General features: G+C 38.7%; 1 long non-coding RNA gene across 1 annotated transcript; it reads right to left on the bottom strand.

Moving 5' to 3' along the window:
- Positions 1–21,007: 21,007 nt before the first annotated feature.
- Positions 21,008–22,035, bottom strand: LOC122558675. The gene is made up of 3 exons (XR_006314220.1): positions 21,801–22,035; positions 21,614–21,723; positions 21,008–21,498 (listed from the first exon to the last, which is right to left on the bottom strand). It is a non-coding gene; the product is annotated as an uncharacterized LOC122558675 (long non-coding RNA).
- Positions 22,036–22,280: the final 245 nt, after the last annotated feature.

Below are 22,280 nucleotides of genomic sequence, written 5' to 3'. Positions count from 1 at the left end.
TATAGATTTGTAGCTCCATCTCCAGTATAATGTGTCTGATCAGAGGCTTACCTATCATGTGGGGTTTAGAGGAAGAATCAAAATTCTTTTTGTGAGGAATCCTTTTTGTCAACATTCTCTTTGCTTTCTGTTTCAGGGCACACAGTGCCCCGGACTATTCAATGACAACATTCAATTCTATCCTGCAGCAGGGCTTAAAAAGAAATCACTCACGACAGTCAGGAAAAGTAAGTTGGAGAAAGACTCAGAAACAGGAGCAGACTCCATGATAGTTGTGCTGATTTTAGCTGTCCCGCAGGAAATGAGGCAAGGCCAATTGGATGCCTTTGTGCTGTTAAGGAACTCAGAGAGAGGTTCTAGGAATTAGTAAACAGGTAAAAGTTGGAATCAAGACTCAGAGGAAGTGCTAGGGAGCTGCAAAAGTGGGAAGGTCAGTGGTTCTGTGATGTAGGAAGCTGTCATGAGCTTGGAAAAATCCCATTGGGCATTATACAGCAGTGGGGTTGCAAAGCTTCAAGCAGTTTTGTTTGATGCGACTGAGAAAGATTAGAGCTCAGGAAACACATGGGACAGTTTTTTAACTTGATGAAGTTATCTGTCAGTGAGGGGATAGAGTTATGCTTGTAAGTAAGTACTGAAGTAAAGTGCAGGGAAACCTACCAAAACTGGAGGAGTCAGTGGCAGTCCCTAACAGAACAGCTGTTGCAAAGGAGATACAAAGCTAGATCAGCAACATGAAGAATTGTAATCCTTTATGAAGTTTAACAAGATTTGATAACACACCACATCGTTAACATCTGGGGGAGTGACTGAGAAATTGGCGAGACCAGTTTGCATTATATTTGCTATTTGATGTAAACTATTGGGTGTTTGATCACTGTCTATTGCTGGTGTTTATCACATGGTAATTCTGGACATTAGAAGTAAGTTGTGTGTGCTTTATAGATTCTACTACCATTCTGACTTATATAATAAAATATTGTTCAAAACTGTGAAATCTTGTAGCTTTACTCTTTTAGTAATTCCATTGGATCTCACCTTCTAAATTCTTTAAAAAGAAAGATCACTGGTCCCTAAACATATCGTAGCATAAAGTTGGTGGTCTAGCTTGGGAATCATAAAATATAAAGGGAGAATTTAACCATAGTTAGCAGAAATATGTCAGACAGAATGAAGGGGCTAGAAACGTTTTATTTCAGGTCATGTTCATGCAAATCTAGATTGCAGATTGACAAGAATCCCTATCTGAAACCAGTAGATTCTTCCTTAAATGAAAGAAAAATATTCAATCACCCGTGCTTGAGTACAATATTAATTTGTAGCCTAACCAAGACAGAATATTTCTACACTGTACAATAGTTCACAAAGCGAATTTCAATAGGTATTTCTCTTATTAAACCTTTAGCAGCAGGTTGTTAAATAATGATATTGTTTAATTTAATTGCAAAATAATAAAAAATATTAAGCCAAATATTTCAAGGAATCTCTCATCTCTGATAGTTCATTTTATTTTGTCTTTGTTTTAAATGAGAAATTCATACCATTGTTTTATGGTCATTGTGTTGAGTGGTCTGATCTCTCCTCATATTTCAAATTAATTAAAGTTCTGCGCTAAGAGGCATTTTGGGCTGGTGATGGGTCCTGTCACATAAACCTCAAAGAGTATTCTCTCAATTGATAATGTAAAGATAGGCAGGGATGTTAGTGTCACGAAGAACAAGGAGTAGATAGACTGATGTCTGAACAAACAGGGCACTGGTGCTGAGCTGGGTCAGTCAGGTCGAGATAAAAAGAGCTAGTAGAAAATCTCAGCTTTGTTCCTCCTTATTTTATCAAGCATTTAGATGGCCCATGAATACCATAACAGAATAATACTAAATTACAGCATTCAGAACAACTTTTAATGAGGGAAATTAGAAAAATAGGTACAGAGTGAGCATACATTAGGCTTTTGTACTAAACTAGGCTCTTCTTGATTTGAATTGAACCATTTACATCCAAAACTTGTGCACACCAGAGCTAGATTAACAAACATTTGGACATTCCTACTGTTTAAGTGCCTGGGTAGGGGCTTTAAAATATTTTAAAAACTGTTGTTACAGCTGCATTAAAATGACTGCTATCTTTTTTTATTACAGTTAGTATTCTAAGGAATCATATGTTCCAAAAACTATGCATTCCTGCAATTTTGTTATAGATTATAAATTCTGATGAACTATTTAACATTTCTCCCTTTTTTGAACAGGGAAATTATATTCTTTGCACTATCATTCTCAGCAATGTAAAGGTTAGTGTAACTGAGCCTGGCCTAAAAATGTTCTGCAAACAAAGGTAATGCTAAAAAGACTTGGCCCATTTAAGAATTGTATTATTCATGCAACTCATTTAGACTTATTCTAAATTTGGAAAAGAATATTCTGCCTTTACAGATGAGAATGGTGTCAAAGATCATTTAAATGAAATGATGGCTACTTCTCAGAACAATTACATTGAGAGCAGGAGCAGAAGATGCATATTTAACATTTGAGACACCACAAGATTTCCTGTGATACAAATCTATGCCTCTGATTCAGCAACAGTTCTGCACCATTCCATACCATTGTTACTGACCCCACTGTGTCCTTTTGATTGCAAGGCTGAAATAAAAGCTATGAAAAGTCAAACATTTCAAACCTACCTCATTGATCAAACTATCCTATATTGCATACAATAGTCAAATAAGCACTCTCAAGCATTCCCTTAGTGCTTGATTGACAAGTTTCATCTTGTCCACCCACCTATGATGAACTTCCTGCTCTCTCAGCAGGCCTCATCAAATTTTGCATGGCTTCATAAGGAAGAGGTTTCCATAAATCTATGGTCAGATAAGACAGAAATGGCCTGAAGAATAATATCAAGTAGTTTACAATTGCTCCCTATGCAAGCATCTGCCTTTTCTCCTTATCTTTCTGTTTTCTGGCAGATAGAAACATATTCTGCATGGAATTGTCATAATTGTGAAGGTCCAATGGCCAACTCTGTCCAAATTTGCAAAACAGACAACAATCCAAATGAAGCTTGAAGAGGCCCGAAATGGCAACAAAATTCAATGGCTCAATAATGAACATGTGCCAATTCATGATGTAAACAGTGACGCAGCAACTTGACCACACTTAACATCTTTACAACTGCACTCAAGTTACAGGAACTACCTGTTTTAGGCATAATGTTGCAACATGGTTAAAACATCAGATGGGTGAATATGCAGGAGCTCCCTACAATTTCTGTTTGAAAATTGCATAGACAAAAGTATGGAAGGTCACCAGAATAGAGCACTTCCAGTACATTTTCTAGGTAAGAACAATGACTGCAGACGCTGGAAACCAGATTCTGGATCAGTGGTGCTGGAAAAGCACAGCAGTTCAGGCAGCATCCAAGGAACAGTAAAATCGTCATTTCAGGCAAAAGCCCTTCATCACCCACTGCAGTTAGACTGGTAACTAGTGGAGGAAGGGCAGGAAATCTTGTCACGACCATGGTGGTGAACCCCTCTGTTAATTAAACCAAACACCCAGAAAAGCTCACCCTCATCTTGTAATCTGTTAAAGTATGAGTGACTGAAAACTTCCAAATTCCACTATTTAACAAAAATAATATAAATTTATTCATTAACTGTAAAACTGAACATTAAACAACAACTATTCACAATTCTAAGCTCCCCTTTCTCTTAACTGCTTACTATTTGCCTCCAACTCTATAACAATATACTGTTCCAAAAAAACACTTATTAAAATTACATTAACTTAATTTCAAAACCATATAGCCGCTGTTGTCATCAGGGTCACTCTTCTTCTGGCTGAAAATCATCCTGGGTCGCCATCTTTCTTTTACTGCAAATATATTTTATTTGAAAACGTACCTTTAATAGAGTGTGTTTGGGTCTGTCTTGATGGCAGTTACTCTCAAAAGTAGTTACATTGTCAATGGCAGCTACTCTGTCTGACTTTCAAAATGCCTGCATTTTTTTTATACTCCCAACATCGACTCATCTCATTAGTTTGATGTTGGCAAAACAATAAATTCAAACTTGATTGGGTTTTGGTGTCCTGGAGCATAATTTAAACTGATTGGATTTGAATTGTTGTCAAAACAGCAACCAACTCAAGTATCTATTTCACAACCAAATGTTACATATTTTCTATTTTCCAGAACACTCTGAGACTGCTAGTTAGTCATATGACAGATGCTTATAAGCTCTCAGTTCAAAACAGCATTCACTCTCTCTTAAAGGTATAGTACACGTCTTCAACTTCATAACAATCTGGACTGGAAGTTTAGTCTCTTTGCTACAAGTAATCAAAAGTGGGCTTGTGTCTACTGGGGATTAGAAGCAAATATTCTATCCACGTGACCATCTAACATTCTGCCAACTCCAAGGCCATCCCTTCCCTTTGCCCTCAAGTTTCAGATACTGAAGACCAGTTTTGATGTGGTCTATTTCAATATCAAGGTCATCCTCTATCATAAGGTCAGAAGTAGGGATATTTGCTGATGATTACACAATGTTCAACAGCATTTGCCACTCCTTAGATACTGAAGATAGTGGACAATATCCAGCTTGAGCTGAAAAGTAGCAAGTAACATTCATGGCACACAAATTCTAGGCAATTACCAAATCCAATAAGACACAATTACAGGAAAACTGCAATGGATGATTCACCTCCTGACTCCCTAAAACCTGTACACTATCTGCAAATACAAGTCAGGATCCTGATGGAATACTCTGCACTTGCGTGGATGGCTGCAGCTCCAACAAAACTCAACAAGCTTGACACCATCCAAGACAAAACAGCCTACTTGATTGGCACCATACCTGCACGCATCCATTCCTTCTCCCACGGATGATCATTGAAGCAGTATGTACTATTTACAAGATGCACTGCAGAAATTAATGGAGGATCCTTACACGGCACCTTCTAAACCCATGACTACGTCCATTTAGAAGGACAAGGCAGTAGGTACATAGGAACATCACCATCCAAAGTTTCCCCTCCACACACCATCCTGAGTTGGAAATAATATTGCCATTCCTTCAGTGCCGCTGGGTCAAAATCCTGGAATTCCCTCCCTATGGCACTGTTTGTGTATCTACAGCATATAGACTACAGCAGTTCAAGAAGGCAGCTCACATAGAAAAAGACAATAAATTCTGGCCAGTCAGCGACACTAGTGAAATTAATCAATTTGGTTCAGTTTCTTACTTTGATTTTCACATAGGTCATAGGTCATAGGTCTAAGAGTGGGTAAGGCAATTTATAGGAGTTAATTGTGAACATAATCAGAGGCTACTGGACACATCATGATTGGGGAATGGTGGGGTGGTGGGTGTGGAGGGGGGGAACCAAGATGCTGTGGAGTATGAGGGGTGTGGGAGGCAGAGGGCAGTTGGCTATTGTCTAATTCTTTGATTTGAGGGTCAATAATGCACTGCTGCTGTATTTTATAATGGGTTTCTGAGATAGGCAGTAGACAGTTTGCTGCATTACCAGACAGGTGACCAAATGTGTCTTTCATAGGCCTTGAAAGCCTTTCTTTTCTTCACCACAAAGTTAAGACATGCGTTTTGAGCTGGAAGGTAGCAAATATCATGCCCAGTCATTTACGAGTAAATAAACACAGGGGGTAGAATCTTACAGAAGTCTGAGTGACATGGCCTGTGGTGAGCTTTGCAGCAGAATAGGATGAGAAGTCCAAAGAGGCATCTCTCAATGCCAGGAGCAACTCACTGCATCATAAATGCACTTGCCGAGTGCTGACTTGTGTTTCTCCCTCAGCCGTGAGTACCCAATTAGAGCTCGGTAAACTGCCTCCTGACACCAGAACTCACCCTGTTAATAGTCAGCTTCCTATCTGACCAAATGCACAAAGAAAACTAGACTTGAGAATTTTGTGACATGGAAGTCTGAGTAGAAATCTTGTGACTTCAGCTTCCTGCTGGCTACAACCAGCCTCCATACTGCTCAGCATCAAACAGCATCTCAGGACATGAGCCATGGCTTGTCCGAGATATTGGCATCGACACTTGCCACCCATCACAGTCCTCATGGCACCTCTCTGATCCATTTGCAGGATTGGGGTGGAGTGAAAGCCAATGAGGAAAGGTATTGCAAGCAATAGTGAGAGTGGTAGAGCATGTTCCTCTACAGATGAGTACAGAGATAAACTTAGTGTGAGGCACCAGAAAGAGAAAGTCTAATTTACCCTGGTGGGTAAGAGAAGGTAATTGAGATTCTTACAGCACTATTGGATGTTCCTCCACACTATCGAGGTGGCACTTACCTGGATGGTGATCTCAGACCAGGCTGCCAGGGTCGGGTTGTATGGCTTCCTCTGTTAGTTCTGCAGGTCCCTATCGGAGATCATTGTACCATCCCCCCTTTCTCTAAATTTTCAGATTCCATCCATTGACCAGCAGGGACATTTCAGAATGCAAACGCTTGTCCGGGTACTCAGCAGACTTTCAATTAGAACACAAACACCAGGAATGCTGGTTTTTCAGTGAATATCCACTGAATGGTGAGTTGTTCTGGCAACAGCACGTGGTAGAATGGGGTTATAATCAGAGGTGAGGGATGCCACAGAGTGGGCCAGGCAGTTAATGAGGTGGTATTTGGTAAGATACAACTGGAAATCTCATTGAACCTCTTGGTGAGAGGAATTTTAAAAACATTGTAACTGGCACTTAGCCAAAAATACATATGATCCAGCTCATTATGCCTTATAAGTATTGAGCAACTGAATATTTGAGTTTACATACCAATACCACTAAGATTTGATTTGTCTGATTATGAATGATAGTGAAAATCACATCACTTCAGCTTTTAATTCTCTATATTTGATGTTCGTGGCACTTTTTTTTTAGAATTCTTGCTTATCCTGAGTAGATTTCATTGCAAGGTTTCAGTGTATTATAGTTGAAATTATTTTTCAGTTCTGGATAACATAAGCTAGGCAGAAGGTAAAATACATTATTGTGCAAGTGTCAGAATTAAGCTATCGTTTTCTGATTGACATGACACATAGAATGTCTTAGAAACTCTATTTTGTGGAAAACTATTATCTCTTGATATCAATATCCATAAATATAGATGGATGTAATTTCTCCTATGTAAATATTTAGAATTATATTCATGTAGCCACATTCCTGGGATAGTATTGAGCAATCATATATTGACTGCTGACAGACTCATGTCACTTAAAGAATAGTGGTTCTTTTTCTTCAGCTATGTTGCATTGCATTCATATGTAGACAGTAAAAGCTGACCTTTTGTGTTGGTGTTCAGCATAAAGATTTTCCAAAGCAACAAAGCTTTCTTTACCTCCAAATAATAGAGATAGACTTCCAACGTGAATTTCAGAATTAAACTACTGCCTTCCAATTAACACCATTGAGGTGAACACAAAATCTCTGGAACAGCTGTTTCCTAGTTTCCATACCAGATGTGTATAAGTCCCATACCTATAAGTTGCATCCCAAGAGCAATGAAGAAAAAGCATCTTGTTTTCTATCAAATCCAATACTTTGCATAGCATGATCATTAAAGATATGTGTTAGAAAGGGATGCTATTCCAAAACTATTTATTTTCTGCTTGCTTAATAACCTGTCAGTATTGGTTAACTAGTGGGATGGAATTTGCAGTAACACAGAATCTAACTGAGTTTGCTGTTGGTTAAATTTTCTCTTGCATGTTTATGTTTTTAATATTTTGACATGGCAAGTTGCTGAAAATGTGAATTGGTAGCATCATGGTGAGGAAAACAGGGTGAGCAATAATGTGATTCCTCAATCAATCAGATTGAATGATGGTGAAATTAATAGCAGGAGGTTTGTAAAGGAAATATAAATTAGATTGGCTGAATTCAATGCCAACTCTGGTTTAGAAAAAGGAAAAAAGAAGAAAGGAAAGAAAGATTGTCTTACAGCAAAAGTAAAAATGTGTATCGTACAAATATGTGGGAGGACAGTAAAAGCTCTCAGAAATCCAGATGCACTGATTAAAACATGAGTGACATTTCCAGAAAACAAACCAGAAAGGTTTTTCTTTGAATGATACAAAGTTACATACATTCATGTTCAAGGGGATTTTGGCCAAATGCTACATGATCCGCAACAGCAGTGGGAACATCATCAATCCATTTAAATGAAAAGCATTTGCCAGTGGACTAAGTATACCATATCTTTGATGATAGGAAATCATATCAATAATGTTCTTTTTAGAACCTTACAGCGCAGTACAGACCCTTCAGTCCTCGGTGTTGCGCCAACCTGTGAAATTAATCTGATGCCCATCTAACCTACACCATTCTATTATTATCCATATGTATGTCCAATGCCCCTTTAAGTGCCCTTAATGTCAGCGAGTCAACTACAGTTGCAGGCAGGCTGTTCCACGCCCCTTATTATTCTCTGAGTAAAGAAACTACCCTTTATATATGTCCTAAATCTATCACCCCTCAATTTAAAGCTGTGTCCCTTCATGTTCGCATTCACCATCCAAGGAAAAAGTCACTCACTGTCCACCCCATCTAACCCTCTGATTATCTTACACGTCTCTACTTAAGTCACCTCTCAACCTTCATCTCTCCAATGAAAACAACCTCAGTTCCCTCAACCTTTCTTCATAAGACCTTCCTTCTATATCAGGCAACAACCTAGTAAATCTCCTCTGGACCCTTTACAAAGCTTCCACATCCTTCCTATAATGCGGTGATGAGAAATTTATGCACTACTCCAGATGCGGCCTTACTAGTGTCTTGTATAGCTGAAGCATGACCTTGTGGCTCTGAAACCCACTCCCTCTACCAATAAACGGCAACACACCATATACATTCTTAACAATCCTATCAACCTGAGTGGCAACTTTCAGGGATTTATGTACCTGGACACTGTCAAGAATTTTACAATTAGCTCAGTACTCTGCATTCCTGTTACTTCTTCTGAAGTGAACTACCTCACACTTTTCTGCATTAAACTCCATTTGCCATTTCTCCGCCCAGCTCTGTATCTTATCTATGTCCTTTTGTAACCCACAACATCCTTTTGCACTGTCCACAACTCTGCCAACCTTAGTGTCATCCGCAAATTTACTAACCCATCCTTCTATGCCCAGCTCCAGATCATTTATAAAAATGACAAACAGCAGTGACACCAAAACAGATCCTTGCAGCACACCACTGGTAACTGAGCTCCAGGATGAACATTTTCCATCAACCACCACCCTCTGTCTTCTTGATCCAAAACGTTAAATCACCTTCAATCCTGAAACTTGTATTTTGTGCACTAGCCTACCATGTGGAACCTTATCAAGTGCCTTACTGAAGTCCATATACACCACACCAACCACTTTACCTTCATCCACCTGTTTTGTCACCTTCTCAAAGAACTCAATAAGGTTAGTTAGACATGGCCTACCCTTCGCAAAACCGTGTTGACTATCCCTAATCAAATAAATCCTTTCCAGATTATTATAAATCCTATCTCTTATAACCTTTACCAACACCTTACCCACAACTGAAGTCAGGTTCACTGGCCTATAATTACCAGGGTTGTCCTGACACCCCTTCTTAAACACAGGAACAACATTTGCTATCCTCCAGTGTCCTGGCACTACTCCTGTCGACAATGATGACAAAGAAATCAAAGCCAAAGGCTCTGCAATCTTCTCCCTGGCTTCCCAGAGAATCTGAGGATAAATCCCATCTGGCCCAGGGATCTTATCTATTTTCAGATCTTTCAAAATTGCTAAAACCTACTCTTTGTCAACCACAATTCCATCTAATCTAATAGCCTGTATCTCCACATTCTCACTAACAATGCCCTTTTCCAATGTGAATACTGACGAAAATTATGCATTAAGCACTTCCCTCATGTCTTCGGATTCCACACATAACTTCCCATTACTATCTTTGGCCCTAATCTTACTCCAGTCATTCTTTTATTGCTGATATACCTTCAGAAAGCCTGAGAGTTTTCCTTGATCCTAACCACCAACAATTTCTCATGTCACCTCCTGGCTCTTCTTAGCCCTCTCTTTAGATCTTTTCTGGCTAACTTATAACTCTCAAGCCCCCCAACTGACCTTCCCGCTTCATCCTCACATAAGCCTTCTTCTTCCATTTGAAGCAGATTCAGGCATAATTTCATTGTTCTCTGTCCATCGTGGTAAGGATTGAGGCAGAGTCAAGCAGGCAGAGCAGACAGCTGCTTCTACATCCCAAAAATGAGAATTCTTTTTTTCAGATTCAAGCCACTTGGGAAGAAGTTTGAATGAATGTTCATATTCCTGACAGCACAAAGCTTTGTGCAATAATTTTGGTAGCGTAAGACAATAAAGTTTATGAACGCATTTTTGTTTCTCATTTTATCTTTTAAGATTAGGCATATAACAATGAATTGCAGATTTAACATTTTTGTACAAAACAATGGACATGCAACAATCCTGCCTCATTGTGTAGAAATTGTGACTCACGAGGTTGGAAAATAGACCATTCTGAAAATCCATAATGACAAACACATTAGGTCAGAACTTGTTGCAGCAAGTTGGACTCTAACATTAGTCAGCCTTATCCCAGCATCCTTCAACTCAAAACATTCTGGCCTACAAAGATGCTGGAAGTCTAAGCTGATAACATTCTAGTGAGGGAAAGAAGTCATCTGGGTCTTGAGTGTGCAGGATTTCATGTCAACCATGGGGTCTCATCCATCAGCTGGAAAACTGGTGGAAATCCCTGTTGAGGAAGGACTGAGGTGATTTGGTTTCCCTATATTGAAAATATCAAGGGTAATCTGACTCAATAAAAGTACCAAATTATATTTTAAAGTTGATGCCCCAGACTTGTCCATTGCCATTCTTGGGTAAGTCTACACCAATGGATGTGGCAGCACAGTAGTTTACAATTAATGGAGTGGCTCTGGTACCTTTCAGCATTAAGTAGAGTATTAGAGTAGAGTAACTGGTAGAAGACAGAGGGTGGTGGTGGAGGGTTGTTTTTCAGACTGGAGGCCTGTCACCAGTGGAGTGCTACAAGGATCGGTGCTGGGTTCTCTACTTTTTGTCATTTATATAAATGATTTGGATGCGAGTATAAGAGATACAGTTAGTAAGTTTGCAGACGACACCAAAATTGGAGGTGTAGTGGACAGCAAAGAGGGTTACCTCAGATTACAACAGGATCTGGACCAGATGGATCAATGGGCAGAGAAGTGGCAGATGGAGTTTAATTCCAATAAATGCGAAGTGCTGCATTTTGGGAGACCAAATCTTAGCAGGATTTATACTTTTAATGGTAAGGTCCGAGGGAGTGTTGCTGAACAAAGAGACCTTGGACTGCAGGTTCATAGCTCCTTTAAAGTGGAGTTGCAGGTAGATAGGATAGTGAAGAAGGCTTTTGGCATGTTTTCCTTTATTGGTCAGAGTATTGAGCACAGAAGTTGGGAGGTCATGTTGCGGCTGTACAGGATATTGGTTAGGCCACTGTTGGAATATTGCGTGCAATTCTGGTCTCCTTCCTATCTGAAAGATGTTGTGAAACTTGAAAAGGTTCAGAAAAGATTGACAAGGATGTTGCCAGGGTTGGAGGATTTGAGTTATATGGAGAGGCTGAACAGGCTGGGGCTGTTTTCCCTGGAGTGTCGGAGGCTGAGGGGTGACTTTATAGAGGTTTACAAAATTATGAGGGTCATGGATAGGGTAAATAGACAAGTCTTTTCCCTGGGGTCAGGGAGTCCAGAAGTACAGGGCATAGGTTTAGGGTGAGAGGGGAAAGATATAAAAGAGATCTATGGGACCACATTTCCTCTGGCAGCTCATTCCATCCACGTACCACCCACTGTGTGAAAGTGGTGGAGGCTGGTACAATTGCAATATGTAAAAGACATCTGGATGGGTATATGAATAGGAAGGGTTTGGAGGGATATGGACCGGGTGCTGGCAGGTGGGACTAGATTGGGTTGGGATATCTGGTCAGCATGGACGGGTTGGACCGAAGGATCTATTTCCATGCTGTACATCTCTATGACTCTATATGGGGATAGTGCAGAAAGGCGATGAAACAGAATTTCAACATGAGCTTATTACATGGTAAATAAGATCAATAGACCATAAGACATTTGATCATTCAGCCCATGGAGTTTGCTCCACCATTCAATCATGCCTGATAAGTTTCTCATCCACATTCTCACACCTTCTCCCCGTAACCCTTGATCCCCTTGACAATCAAGCACCTGTGTATCTCAGTCTTAATATACTCAATAACATGGCATTTACAGCCTTTTGTGGCAATGAATTCCAAAGATTCGCCACTGTCTGGCTGAAGAAGTTTCTCTTTTTTCTTCATTCTAAAATGTAAACTGGACTTGGAGGGTTAATGGCTTTCTCCTGATCCTTTCTCTTAGTTCTGTGAGCCATTGACCAGTACGTAATCAGAGGTCTCCAAAGCCCACTACTGCCACTTGGAGTGCTGACTGATGCTGGTAATGCACGTATCAGGGGCCTACAATTGCTAAGGGAGCCAGGCCACCAGTGAGTGAAACTAGATGGGTTGTGTAGGCAGGGCATCACTGATTGGATGTCGGGGTCAGACGAAAGTCAGGAGCATGGTGGCACAGTGGTTAGCACTGCTCCCTCACAGGGTTAGAGATCTGTGTGGAATTAAACCTTCTTCCCATGTCTGCGTGAGTTTCTGCTGGATACTCTGGTTACCTACCACGATCCAAATGTTAGGTGGATTGGCTATGCTAAATTGCCCTGCAGTGTCCAAAGATGCGTACGTTATGTGGATTAATCGTGGTAAATGCAGGGTTACAGGGGATTGGGTCTGGAAGGGATGCTCTTCGGAGAGTCGATGCAACTCGATAGGCTGAATGGCCTCTTTCTGCACTCTATGATTCCCTCTCAGTATGCCTTCCCTTCATGATGTTAGTTTCCTCAATCAGACAACGATGGCATTGAATGAACAACCCCCTGCACAAGACCACAAGAAAACCTGGTCCCAGTTTACATTTTGAGCTCTCAGCATAGTGATGACCTCAACTGGTTAAATACCAGTTTGCAGTTTTTAAATGTCCACAAGACTTACAACATTGAACTTCATCAAGTGCTGGTGAAAAGGTAACAGTATCTGCATTCTGCATCCTCCCATTGAATTAAATACTCAGCCCAGGTCATTACATTGCACCATGTCTTTCCTTACTGCAGTTGAAGGATTGGGGAAAAAAACTTAAAGCAAGGTATTTTATAAAAGTTGTTGTATTCCATGTCAATTCATGGACTGAAAGAAAGAAAGATTTGAATAAGAGAAAGAGAAAGAAAGAAATAGAAAGGAATAGTAAGAAAATGTTATAAAACTTTAACAATTTACATCTTTAACACTTGCAATAATGATTGTCTGAAGAAATGAAACACCATGGTTTAAAACTGTTCCCTTTCTAGGCCAAAGAAGTTAATTGGCAGTCATTGGTACTTACCACCTGTTAATGGTAAGACTTAGCTTTCTGCAGGGATGATTAATAGCAGAATCAGCAGGTCTTAAAAAACCAGGGAGTCTAGAGTTAAAATGCCATTTCCATGAAGCTAACACTGGATCAGTGATCTCAGATATAAATTTATTGACATTCAAACAAGTTACCCATAAATATACAGACCCTCATTAACCTTGCTATTATTTTGATAGTAATTTCTAACCCTACCACAAGTATCCTTTGTGGTAAGTCTATTGATGTTCCATCTTGCAATTTAGCAGTTATAAGTTGCACACCCAGTCTCAGGCTTGATTGGAGATCCAGGGTGATTAATTTCCTTTAAATTTCTTTTAAGTAAGGTCATACCTACTTATTCTTGTGTTGCAAGTACTTATAGGTGTCTCTGTTGCCCAAAATTTATCTTTTGAGCTAATTCAGCAAAAAAAAAAGTAAACTGCTTGTTGTTTGTGAGTATTTCCTATGTGCAAATGGTCACTCCAGGTCAATGTAACAGTCCATTGCTTTTGAAGCACCCTTGAAGAGATCAAATATTTCTGCCAATTCATGGGAATTGGCTTTTGCCAAACCAAACTGAAGATGCTTTATTTGGGATGAAGTCAATGCATAGGAGAGACAGCACAAACCTCCAAGCAGTTTACCTGCCTGGTCTTTACACATGATACAGTCGGCAGATTAGACTTATCAGCCATTTCAGAACTCATCCAATAAGGGTGGAAGGATGCCATCTTTGATCATGAGGCACTGCCTAAGAAGTAACTATTGTTTTTGAAAACTAATTCCTTATATATGAAACATTTCTCAGCAATGCTTCAGTGTAATTAAGACCTAAAAAAAAGGAAACTGTTCCATACACTAAGTGAATTGAATGACTAGATTTTCAATTAGTTGCTCTCAGGAGCTGAGCATAAAATGTGAATATGACTAACAGGTAATGATCTGTTGCACTGTCACTCCAATGTTTCAGAACATGCCTCCCCCCCACCTTTGACACAAACTTCATGTAAATGAAATAGGAATTCCATTTCAATTTGGGCTTTTCGTAATGCCTCACTTCCTGTGGAAGTATCTTAATGGCCTCACCTCAAATACAGATTTTCTGGGACATGCTTTGAAAAGTGAACTAGAAAAACCTACCATCTCTTCATGAGACTGATGTAAGATCTGAGCCATTTCCTGTTCAACATTGAGCAAGTTCTCAGTGACAGGTGTTTCCAAAGCTGGAAGCCTGCCCCATTTGGATGATTAGGTTGACTTTGAAAATGTACATTAAAGTTAATGCACTAAAGTTTGGGCAGGTTTGCCTTGAACCACCCAAGTATACGATTGAATTTGAAAATCTGGTTCATTATGAATAATAAGAGAATATTAAAATTCTGCTACTCTATATGGTTTCTTACCATTCACATCTTAGAATCATTAAAATAATGCAGCACATAGAAGGCAATTCATACCATTTTGTTCAGTAATGGCGCTGAAGTTGACTTATTCCATCAGGCCCATTTTCCTACCCTGTCCTCAAAACCTGCTTATTTTTTCTTATCAAATATTTATTATTTGCTTTTGAAGGGTACTTTTGAATCTGGTTCAGGCAGGCCAATCCAAATCACAACCAACTGTATCAAAGAGGATGTTTCTCCATTGCCATGTCCAATTGTTGAATCTGCCCCACCTTAAAAGTGAATCCTCTAGTTACTGACCATCCTGGCTCTGGAACAGTTTCTTTTCATTTACGCTTTCAAAACCCTGCTTGATTTTGAACAACTCTATCAAATCTCTTCTTAGTCTACAGTCCTAGCAATATTCTTTAATTGACCTTGGTGTCTATTTTATCAACATTGAGTTTCTACCACTGTTAGCCACTGACATGCTGCTTTCAACAAGAAAGAAACAATGGATTGTTTAGATGTGAGATGGTAAAAACAATGACTGCAGATGCTGGAAACCAGATTCTGGATTAGTGGTGCTGGAAAAGCACAGCAGTTCAGGCAGCATCCGAGGAGCAGTAAAATTGACGTTTCGGGCAAAAGCCCTTCATCAGGAATACAGGAATAGATGTGAGATGCTTAGATGTAAGCCACATATTTAAAGTGTCCAATCTGAAATGTTAGGATTTTTCAGTTTCATGCTGATATCTATGTGATTCCTTTTCTCTAATGAAAACTGCAACACATGTGAAGGTGGAGAACAATTACCTTGTCTGTTTAGCATGAAGAACTACAAAGTTTACTAAGTTTAGGGGCATTTCTGTAAAGTGGGGTGGATTTTCCGAACATTTTCTCCCCCAAGTTAGAATGTTTTACCTGCAGGAAGTTTCATCCAGCAACCTGGTCCAAGTAACAAAGATTGTAATCAATAGGAATTAAATTCAACAGCTAATTGCAACTGGGATTGGAAGTAAGGCCTTCAGAATAGCAGTCTACCACTTTATTCCTGGAGCCACCTTGTTAGTGATAATTATTATTCAAAATGTGGACTAATGCAGAATATGTATATTGCGAAATGCAGGGCATTTTTGTATTAAAAAAGAATAAATATGACACTAAATCAAAGCTAAACAAACCTTAAAAAGCCTTTTTTGCATTCTGAACATTGTATTTAAATATCACCTCACTGCCTGAGAAGAAGCATTCGACTCTATTAATGACGACAAAAGCAGAAAGCATTAGGGGATTTTTTTAAACAAAATGAAGTGCAAGCTCCACAAAAGCTTTCAAGAAACACTAATTGGAAATACCTAGCTAATGCCAGCAAGTCAAACAGAGGAAACATTAAGTTATTATTTTTAATAATGTTTACAAGTATATACAGCCTTTTTCCACCTAGTGAAAAATGGTAGCCTTGGTAAAATGTGGCAGCGCAACTTTTCACTGGTGACGCTGCTCATCTTCTCTCTGATAGCAATCATTAGTTTTATTTTTTAACCCAGTCTTCAAATGAAGACAGATGGGCAGCAGAGTTTTAAATGTACAGTGTTTATGTACAGGAAAAATGGCTGCAAGATTACAAAGTAGGATGTTTAAAGACCGTCCCATTGCTATTAAAGATAGTCTTTAAATATAACCAGTACTGCTGCTCAAGGACAAGGCTGTGATAAAGCAACGGAAAGAAATAACAGTAATTTGTAGCCCCAAAACACATGAGAAATTCTGGGTAGTCTAATATAATGGATCGATAAGTTATTAATATGTTTTATTACAATTAAGGTGCCAAATTGATTGAATTCCCATTCAATCCTAATATATTCACATTTTATATTGTGAGAAAGTTTATTTTGTGTCTTCATTTTACAAGGTTACAGCAACTGAAATTTCATCTGAATGCTGTTCACACCTTGTTTAATTGTGATATCCTTAGCCAACAGTTAATTTATAATCTATTCTTTGACCTGTGAACACCTGAGCACCATTCACACTTCACTCTCTCCTGTCAATCAGTTCTTTTCTTATTATCCTGTTTTAAACTTGTGTAATGTTTCTGCAATCTTCAATCTCATTCCTGTCATTTAACCATCTTTTCTTCCTTTTGGATTTATATATTTCTATTTTGTATAATCATTTTTGAAAGCACTACACACTGATGTCACTGATGCACACAAATTTGCTGGAAAACCAATAACTAGACTTTGCACTACCATCCCTGCCCCAAATACAATAGTTTTTTTAAAGAGCAACGTTAACCTAGCTCCTTTTAAACTTGACCACATTGACAGCAATGATGTCTGAGATCCAGCTCCATTCACTTAAAAGATCAGAGGCTGTGAAATCTGCAATTGCTTTGAGCCTCATCTATCCATCCCTCTGTTTGTCTAAGAAGGTAATTGCCATTAAATATAAGCTGAGCCCTTAGTTCAACAAGCTTTCAGAGACCTTAGCTATCTTAATTGATTTTCAGAGCATTTGACCGACTTCAATGTATATTCCATGTGTTTAATTAATCAAATCTTCATATATCTACAATATAGGCTCCTATGGAATCAAAAGTGCCATTTTGAAGATACCTTTGCAGAAAAAAAGAATGATCCTTTGAAAATTAAAACTGTTCATATTCTAATAATATGATATTTAGGACTCTTGCTAGCCAACTTGTAATTATATATTTAAGATTGAGGGCAAAGCTCCTAAATTCATTCTTTATACATCCTGTCAATTTTTTTTGAAATTCCAGACCATTTATGATGCTTCTCATCAAAGATACTCATTCCCACTAAGATTTCAAATATGACAAAGCTGGTGCAGATGTTAAGACTTTTCATAGATTCTCACAAGGACGTCTATTTCTTCTGAGCTACCAACCATCATTGTGGTGAAGAGATCCATATAATATTTAGAATCCACTCAGGTAGGTGGATCATGAATCCTGTTGCAATTCCTTGTGGCAGCTGCCTGAGTCCCAAAGGTCACAACACCTCTAACAGGTAATTTGATTCCATTTGAAATGTGCCGATGTCGAATTACGATGGACAAAATTAAACATCACACAACACCAGGTGATGAAGGAGCAGTGCTCTGAAAGCATGTACTTCCAAATAAACCTGTTGGACTGTAATCTGTGTTGTGAGATTTTTAACTTTGATTCCACTGACCATGGAACTGGTCAGAGCTGGTATTTACATACTGCACAGTGGAGTCCACCAATTATACCAAGGTCTACGGATCCTGGCTTTAATTGGTAAACCAGATTTGAACTTCGTCAGGTACCTCCTTGTCCCGTGCATTTTGAGGATCCTGGCAAGATGGAGATGGCTATAGTATTAGCAGAAATGAGGCAGTGAGTTCTTCTGTTCTATTTTCAGTGTGGTATCATCCATTTCCACAAAGTGGCAGGACAGGTAATCCCTATGAGTTCATGCAACAGCAATGGTGGGAGAATTATTATTGGCCTCAGGCTTGGAAGTAGGAAATAAACAATTCAGATTACAAATCATAAGGAGCTTTCATACTCAGTGATACTTGTGCCAGCACTGCAGGTGCCTGCCATATAATTATTGTACAGCCTACTGCAATACATAGATATAACTGCTCCAGTAATCCTGCTGGAAAGTGCTCATATGGGGATGGCAAAGAGCACAGCTCAGATGTGATGGCCCCATCTCAATGAACAAATATTCTTCTAAGGTTTGAGTTACATTTTTTTTGTCCTTAAAGTAGCTAGTTTTCCAGCAATATGGGTGAAATATGTAGAAAATTAGACTGGACCATGTTGCATCATTACTTGTTGGTAAAAGGGAGAAATTTATACTGCTGTACACTTGGGTAATCTTGGGCATCTGGGTATAGTTACTATTAAATAATAGTTTAGAACATATCTCCATCTTGGAACTCACTCAGCTTTCATTCCATTAACTTTGTAGTTTCAGTAGATAAACAGAGAACACTGAGGGGACAGGCTGCCGTGGGAACATTACCGCACTCAGTAAGAATAAGATTAATACATAAGAGATATTCTTTCGACAATGCATTATTTACATATGATTATAATATTAATGAGCCTTGGGGCAGCAGAATTCTTTGAGCTCTTTAGAAATGGTAGAATTAGGAAAATGGCAGTGGGGGGTCATTAGTGATGGGGGCAACTTGCTGTGGCAACTGGAATTATTTGACAAGTTAAAATGTTAAATGTTAAATGTTTTGACAACTTCAAATGGCTGTATTATAATGTAGATAAATTTTAACTGCAGTGCTTCATTACAGAGCTTTGGCCTGAAAGGCTAAGTTGATCATTGTATTGACCAACACTGTTTAAATATTGAGATGTGTTACAGTATTTTTGTTGTTTATTAAAGGTCTCTTATACATTCAAAATTCAACATAATGCTACTGAGCTCTCTAGTCTACTATTATGAAGTGATTAAAATGTCACAAGATGCTCCAAATTTTTAAAAAATCTTCAATTAGAAAAAATAAAAAAACCTCCACCCCTACTCCTGATCTGCTTTGATTGATAGTGTTGGTCATCTGTTTGTCAGTTTTAATGAACTTTATTGGTTATATTTCCCAGAGATTGTTTTGATAGCTGGAACTAGTATGAATGCTAGTTTGAGTCTCAATTGCTTTATAACTACTTATCACTGTAAAAAGCTATGTTCACACTCTGATAGCTTTAAGAGATTACTCAAATATTGTCTGTCTTTAATGTGGTAAATAAATAAGTGTTTGTTTTCATAACTGGCTATGTGAGTGAGTTTAAATTTTTTTAAATGATTTTAGGAAAAGTATGTTGCATTATGAAATGTATTTCAATAACAATTCTATTTGATTGTTAGAACGTTTCATTTAATGTTCATGTAAAAGTGGGTACTGGGTCAGTGAGCGAAAGGAATCATGAGGCTAGATGATTATGATGGAGGGACAAAGTTTAGAGGGCAGAAGTCCAATGTTGGAAGCTATATTATTGGTCCCAAGACACAATGCAGGTTTTTTAATCAGGTCACCTCAGCACCAACACCTCTGCAGTACTGCGCTGAGTTTTGTAAAACTTGATCCCTCCACACCGACTCTCTTAGAAAATAACATATGCCTGAAATATGATTCACAGCTGGGCTCACATTTTGATAAAAATGCGCAACTGTGAATCATATTTTCTTGTGTTTACTCAAAACTCTGCCTCAAGATCTACCCCAATGACATTTAAGAAAAAACAGGATGCCATTCTTGAAAACCTATCAATGAAAAGTACTTTCTGCTAGTCAAAGGTAAGTTTGTTTCTGTGCAACTTGGTATTTCATATGCGAATGTCTATTTCAAATCTATACTGTTTGGTCCTGTCCAATTGAGATTATGGATCTGTTTTTAAAAAGTCCCTTTCATTTCCCTTGAAATATATTTTTGAGTGAGCAGGATTTATTTTAATAAGTAGTAAAATTGCTGTGATGCATAAAACTCTTTCATTATTAATGTAACAATCTTAAAAATGTCTTGATAGGAGTACTCCCTTGCATTCATGACCTCAACTTCTCCCTCCCTTTGTCTCTAACTGGCACTAAGCCCTTTATATAAGGCCTTGACAAGAGGTTGTTTTGGGAAAGCTCTAACACCTGTCCACTGATCTGCTGCCAGTCTGCATCTGTGCCCAGCTGACAAGGCTGTCTGCTTTGACTAATGACATGATTGATGGACAAAATAAGGAAGAACACACAAAAACATTTCAGTCCGGTCTGGTGTGTCAGTGAGCCTTCATCAAGTGCTGCTGAAGGTATATTTTGCTGCATGCCTCATTACACAGTAATGGCGTTCCCAGGAAAAGCTGATTCTTTTCACAACACAAGACAGCAGGCAGCTTTATGGAATCTGGACCTATCAGTTTTGTGGAGGACTTGCTGAAGAATACATTTTTCCCCTCCTCCAAAATGGCACTTGTCATCAAAATAGTAGGAAGCCAATTCAGAAATCAGGATAAGAAATTCCACTAATGGGTTATTTCTTTGACTATTGTCCATTTTACTATCTGTCAGATGTCATCTAACCTGTTGCAATACAAACGCGGGGACATCTGAGAAATTATAGCTGTATTAGAAAGTTGAAGGAAAGCAATAATTTACAGCACTGCGGTTTTCAGCTAAACAAAACTAAAATATAAAAAAAATACATCGACAATTTACAGTTCAAAATGTTTGGGCCGAAGAAACAGGCAGCTGGACAGGGGGAGTGTTACTGCTTTATCTGTAGCCAACAGGCTTCAATGTTGATATGACCTTGAAGCAACTGTTAGTACACACAGCTCACTGTCTAGTTTCTGTTTGCAAATTATTTCTGGATGAACTATAAAGGTGTCGCTTCCTTCCTTTTCAAAGTCTTCAAACCACGATGAGTCCCAGGGAGGCAGGCTGACTGTCGACTTATTTAACAATCTTCTGAATTCCAATAAAGTTTGTGAGTTTTATCAGCGATAGCGGTCAGTTCTCCCACCTTTGAAATTGTGAAGAGATCAAGCTGTAGTCGGTAATGTTGCCATAGTGGCTAACATCATGTAGAATTTCTTTCTGTGGGAGAGACAGGCAATGAATAGGTTTCAGAAAGATGAACATGTTTGAACTTAAAATTCTTAAAAATAAATCACCTAAAATGATGTCTCATTTCTGAAATAGCCACACTTACAGCACACAACCTCCTTTCATTCTGTTCGGGCAGCTGTGTGACAAATATGTCAAATTAATACATCACAAGGTATGAATGCGTAGTTAGAATTTGACTGAAGTACCTCCAGCCTGCAAAAAAGAACGATTTATCAATGCAAACTTAATAACATCTATTTGAATCTAACTAAAAATCAATATTTCATTACCAAATTGTTAGTGAGAATGAAGAAAAATTGCGGAAGTCGGGCTGTTTTCTGGAACCGAAGCATCAGGAGTTCAATCTGAAGACGGAATGATTCATGACCAAGAGCTGGTGGAAGGGTGAAGGAGGACGAATGCTGAGAACTTCGAGGCTCTCTTCACTGTGACCTTGGCAGAGGGAAAAAAAAAATGTAAGAAAATGAAAGCGACTGTCAATTCCCACCAGGGATGAATCACACTATAGATCAAGCAAAACCCGTGGAGGGAGGTGTGTTAGGAAGTGGATGAGGTGGGGAAAAAGAAAGAGGGTGCAGCTTTGGGGTTATTAGGACCACGTATGTTACATTTTCAAATATACATGGAAGAATTCCTGTGCTCCAATCTTTCAGATTACTTAATGAAAATGAGATGTAATTGTGTCGTATCTTAAAGCCTTGGTGGTGGTGTTTTATAATTCTGTTCACAATGTCATATTTTGGGTAATT

The sequence above is a fragment of the Chiloscyllium plagiosum genome, chromosome 17 (genome assembly GCF_004010195.1).
Source record: "Chiloscyllium plagiosum isolate BGI_BamShark_2017 chromosome 17, ASM401019v2, whole genome shotgun sequence".
Taxonomy (NCBI): Eukaryota; Metazoa; Chordata; class Chondrichthyes; order Orectolobiformes; family Hemiscylliidae; genus Chiloscyllium; species Chiloscyllium plagiosum.
This window is presented reverse-complemented; position numbering and strand designations above follow the sequence as displayed.